The sequence below is a fragment of the Tamandua tetradactyla genome, chromosome X, assembly GCF_023851605.1.
Source record: "Tamandua tetradactyla isolate mTamTet1 chromosome X, mTamTet1.pri, whole genome shotgun sequence".
Classification (NCBI taxonomy): Eukaryota; Metazoa; Chordata; class Mammalia; order Pilosa; family Myrmecophagidae; genus Tamandua; species Tamandua tetradactyla.
In genome coordinates this window covers 159,012,251-159,018,250 of record NC_135353.1, presented here as the reverse complement: position 1 = coordinate 159,018,250, position 6,000 = coordinate 159,012,251, and positions in this window count along the sequence as shown.

Sequence of the window (6,000 nt, the reverse complement as noted above, 5' to 3'; positions counted from 1 at the left end):
GTCTAGCACCCATTTTGTTTTATCATTTGCTCTCATAATCTAATTAACATCAAAAGAAAATATGGAGGGTGCATGGGTAGTTCAGTGGTAGAATGCTCACCTGCTATGCGGGAGACCTGGGTTCAATTCATAGCACATGCACCCCCCCCTCCACACACACACACTCCCACAACCCCCCTTAAAAAAAAAAGAAAAAGAAAATGTGAGCAATGATAGTATATAAACAGGTGAGTAGATCTAGGCCCAGAATTGGTATAACTTCCCATCTCAGCCCTTGAGATGATTGTTACACTTTACTCATATTGTAAAAGCAATGTGACTTAGACAGTTGATAGATTGGTAAAATGTTCTTTGAGTTGAGTGACTGGATATTGTGAAATAGTAGTGAATATTTATTGTTTTGGATTCTACAATTTTCTATCAGTCTGTACAACTGTAGAATACTTAAGCAGATGGTTTCAGAAACAAGGAATCCATTTTCTTCCTCAAATTCTTTCTTTTCCTACTGCAATGCTACATGTCTTTGTCCTGCTTAGCATTAGTAAAATGTCTTATGTGTCTTCTGCAAGAGCACAGTTGGCTATGATGTCATAGAGACATAATCTAGTGGGTGGAAGCCAGGGATGCTGCTGGGTCTTGCTTTTTTTCTTCATTTATTTAAAAAATATTTTTATTGAGGAATCTTCACACACATACAGCCCATACATAGACACATAGTTGTGTATTCATCACCATGATCACCCTTAGAACATTTGTATCACTCCAGAAAAAGAAATAAAAAGAAAAAAGAAAAAACTCGTACATCCCATACCCCTTACCCCTCCCTCTCATTGACCACTAGTATTTCAATCTACCCACTTTATCTTACACCTTAACCCCCTATTATTTATTTTGTATCCTTTTTTTTTTTTTGCATGGGCAGGCACTAAGAATTGAATCCGAGTGTCTGGCATGGCAGGTAAGAATTCTGTCACTGAGCCACCTTCGCACCACCCTTTATCCATATTTTTTACTCATCTGTCCATACCCTGGATAAAAGGAGCATCAGACACAAGCTTTTCACAACTTCACAGTCTCATTGTAAAAGTTATATTTTAATATAATTGTCTTCAAAAATCAAGGCTGCTGGAACACAGTTCAGTAGTTTCAAGTACTTCCCTCCAGCCACTCCAATGCACCACAAGCTGAAAAGGGACATCCATAAGTCCTTATGCATAAATGCATAAGGAAAACCTCCAGGATAATTTCTCGACTCTGAAATCTCTCAGCCACCAAAACTTTACTTTGTCTCATTTCTCTCCTCCCCCTCCTGGTCAAGAAGGTTTTCTCAATCCCATGATGCCAGGTCCCAGCAAATACTTGGATTTCTGTCCCACCCTGCTAGGGAGACCAACTCCCCTGGAAGTCATGTCCCATGTGGGGGCGGGGGGGGGGGTGTCAGTGAGTTCACCTGCCGAGTTGTGGGCCCTGCCTTTTTATTAGTTTGTAGTCTAGACATCAACATAGAGGTAACAGAATGAAAACACCAAAATCAGCGGCTGGCAAACTTTTTCTATAAAGCACAGGATGGTAATTATTTCAGGCTTTGCAAGTCACACAGTCCATATTGCAAATACTCAGCTTTGCTGTTGTAGCATGAAAGCAGCCCCAGACAATACAGAAATGAATGGGTATGGCTGTGTTCCAATAAAACTTTATTTATGGACACCAGGATTTTAAACTTCATATAATCTTCATAGCTGATGAAATATTATTCTTCTTTTGATTTTTTCCCCAACTATTAAAAAATGTAAAAAGTTACTATTCACCCATGGGTCCTACAAAAACATGCAGTGGGCTGGATTTGACCCATGGGCTGTAGATTGTGAGCCCATGATTTAAATAGTGCAAACTGGGCTGTAAGGAATTCGCATTGGATGGAGAAGGAAATGTGGGCTGGATTGGGGAAGGAAAAGGGACACTAGGATGTGAACACGTCTGACTTGGGGTTCAGAGGGGACTGAAGAGAAAGCCCTTCTTCTGGGTAGGTGGGCAGGCAGCTCTTCCTCGCCCCAGTAACGAGTGGTGCTTGCTGCCCTGAGGAATTGCTGTTCTGAGCAGATTGACTCAAAATGACCCACTGACTTGAACAAAGCTGGGGAAGATTTTCTCTCTTATTCAAAGGGAGTTATCAGCCCACCTTCGTCTCTTAAATTAAAATTTCCAGAGCTTAGACCTTTAAGCCTCTTAGCACAGTTTACTTCTTATACCTTTTATCAGCATAGAAGAATAGCTGCTTTCTTCGTCTTTTCTTGTAAAACCCTGTTCCAAATAAGCAAGGTGCTTTATCCACATGATGTTTCACAGCTCTTTCAGGGCCTATGATCACAGAATCACAGAAAGAATAATCGTTGTTATAGGTACATAAATGTGATGGTTATAGAGCATTTAAATGGTGCCCTTTTAAGTGTTGTGGGCAGCACTTGACAAGACGTAGAGAATTTGGATTGCAGTTTCAGAGGTGCCATTTGATTTCTGTCTGTCTTCCTCTCTCCCTCTTTTTTTCTTTTACTGAGGCATAAATCATATGTAGTAAAAATCACTCTTTTTGATATATAGGCCTTAGTTTCCTAGGGCTTCCATGAGGAAGTACCACAAACTGGGTGGCTTAAACAGCAGTAAGTTCTTGTCTCACTGTTCTAGAAACTAAAAATCTGAATTCAAGCTGTCAACAGAACCAGGCTCCCTCTGAGACCTGTAAGGAGGTGTCTTCCTTGCCTCTTCCTAGCATCTGGTATTTGCTGGCAAACCCTGGTGTTCATTGGTTGGGAGCTGCCACACTTCAGTCTCTGCCTCCGTTGTCACATGGAATCCTCCCCATATCTGTGTGTCTTTGTGTCCGAATTTCCTCTTATTATAAGGACACCCGTCATATTGGATCAGGGCCCACCCTAATGAAGTTTGTCCTCATCTTAACTAATGACTTCTTCAAAGACACTGTTTCCAAATAAAGTCCTATTCGTGGACCAGGGATTAGGACTTGAACATATCTCTTGGAGGGGACACATTTCAGCCCATAACAAGGTCTATGAGATTTGACAAATGAATGTAACCACCATGACATGCTACATGTAACAGTCAAGTGACTACCATAATGATCAAGCCATAGAACATTTCCATCAACCCAAAAAGTTCCCTGGTGCCCCATTGTAATGAACCCCTCCTCAAACCCCAGTCACTGGCAAATACTGATCTGATTTCTTTCCCTATGGTTGTATCTTTTCTAGAATGTCATGTAAATGGACTCATCTAGGGTGCAGCTTTTGGGATCTGGCTTTTTTCATCTAGCATAATGCATCTTGAAATCTCTCCGTATTGTTTTATGTATCAGTAGTTTGTTCCATTTTATTGTTAAGAAGTATTTCATTGTATGGGCGTACCACAGTTTGTTTATCCATTCTCCAATGAAGGCTATTTGGGTTGTTTCCAGTTTTGGGAGATTATGAAGAAGGCCAATATAAACATTCAAGTACAAGTTTTTGTGTGAACATACATTTGCTTATTACTCTTGGGAAAATTCCTAAGAGTGAGATTGCTGAGCTGTGTGGTAAGTCTATGTTTAATTTATAATCCTGCCTAACTGTTGTGTATGCCATTTTGCATTTCTACCAGCAGTGGAAGAGAGTTCTAGTTGGTCAGTATCCTTGTTAGCACTTGGTATTGTAAGTTTTTTTGTTTGTTTGTTTGTTTTTTATTTTGGCCATTCTCAAGGGGTATTTAGTGGTATCTTGTGGTTTTAATTTGTATTTTTTAATGACTATCAATGCTGAGCATCTTTTTACATGCTTTTTTGCCTTTTGTCTTAGTTTCTCAGGGCTGCCAAGACAAAGTACCATAAACTGGATGACTTAAAACAGCAAAAATTTCTTGTCTCTCACTTCTGGAGACTAAAAGTCTGAAATATCTAGGGGAGAATCCCTTCTTGCTTCTTCCTAGCTTCTGATGACAATTGTTGGATGGCCATCTCTACCTCAGCCATCAGATGGCATCTCCCCTTTCTATCCATCTGAATGTGCTCACTTCTCTCCTTATAAAGACACCAGTCATACTGGATTAGGGCCCACCATCATCCAGTTTGGTCTTATTTTATTAATCCCATCTTTAAATTCCTATTTCCAAATAGGGTCACAGTCACAAGACCAGGAGTCAGGACTTGAGCATTTCTTTTGGGGGGACACAGTTCAACCCATAACATCTTTCATATAATTTCTTTGGTGAAGTGTCTGTTTAAATCCTTGGTCCATTTTTTACTGGATTGTTTGTTGTCTTATTCTTGAGTTTACAGAATTCTTTATGATTCTGGCTACAAGTCCTTCATCAGGTGTGTGTTTTGCAAATATTTTCTTCGGTGTCTTGTCTTTTCATTCTCTTCACAGTATCTTTTGCTGAACAGAAAATTTTAATTTTGTGAAGTTCAATGACACCTCAGTAGCAGTGAGCATATGTCGTACTCAAATTGTCGCTCTCCAATAAAAAGATTTTAAGCTGTCACTCTCCAATAAAAGGAATCAGGAGTCTTTGGAGAAATCACTGATTTCGAAATTGGGGCACAGAGAATACAAGAACAGCCTGAAACATCTTGTGGTGTCAAAAAGTAAAAATGCTATAAAATCATGGCGCCTTGTTGAAAGCACACAAGAGCCAACCTGAAGGGGTTCCAAGTGGCCAAATCTGGAACAATATGAGCAACAAAACAAGTTATTAAAGTAATGGGTTCCATAGAATAAAATAAATATCCATGGGACCATACTGATACAAATGAATAACAGAATAAATACATAAATAGGAGAGAAGGAAAAGCTTTTCCTTATGATAGAATTTCAATTACAAAGTGTAGAGGAAATGCTGGAATAGAAAGTCACCATTTGGCAACCACTACAGTTATAATTGTTTCAGGCAAGAATTATTAATGGATGTTAAAGTAAGTGGGAAAAAGTTTAAGCAGAAACAGGGTAGTGCATATCTTAAAAGTATCATTCCCAAATATTTAGTAATTACAAAGGGAGAAATGGTGATGTGGCAGTGGAAAGAGGTACCAAACCTAACCATAACTGAGTATTCCAGGCTCACCTCACTGGTAATGGGGTCATTGATGTCACGAGTCTTCTGATGTCATGTGCTGTCGCAACATCACTTCTGCGACTTTCTCACCAAAGATGCTTTACAACAAACACAAATAGTGAACCCTAATGTAAACTACGGTCTATAGTTAATGGTATAATTATAAAAATATTATTATTTAAAAATAACATTTATAAATTTATATTATTTATTTATAATTAAAGGTACCACACTAATGCAAAATGTTAATAATAAGGAAAACTGTGGGGGGTAGGGTAGGGTGAGGGGGGTGTATGGGAACTCTGTGCTTTCTGCACGATTGTTCTGTAAATCTACAACTGCTCTGACAATTAAAAAAAAAAGGGAAGAAAATGCATCACCTGAATCTAATCATGAAGAAACATTGTTCAAACCCAAATTGATAAATATGCTGTAAAATAACTGGCCAATACTTTTCAAAGCTGTCAAAATCATGATGACAAAGATTTACAAACTATCCTAGGTGGGAGAATACTAAAGAGGGATCCTGGATTGCATCCTGAACCAGAAAAACACATCAGTGGGACCAACACAATATGATAATGAAATCTGTAGATTCATGAATAGCAATGTACTGATAATAATTTCTTATTTGTGCTAAATGCACGATGGTTAAGTATGGTGTAACATCATGGAAAGTTGGGTGAAAGCCATACGGGAACTCTATCCACACAATTTTTTGCAACTTTTCTGGAAATCTAAAAGTATTTAAAAAGAAAAAGTTGGAAAAAAAATTGAAGGATAGGCCCAAACCTTTCCAAACGACTCCAAATTGGGGGATGGAGGAAACAGGGTGGAGAAGATTGAGATAGAAACTAGGCTCTCTGATATACTTTCTTTTGTAGGTTTGACTTTGGAATC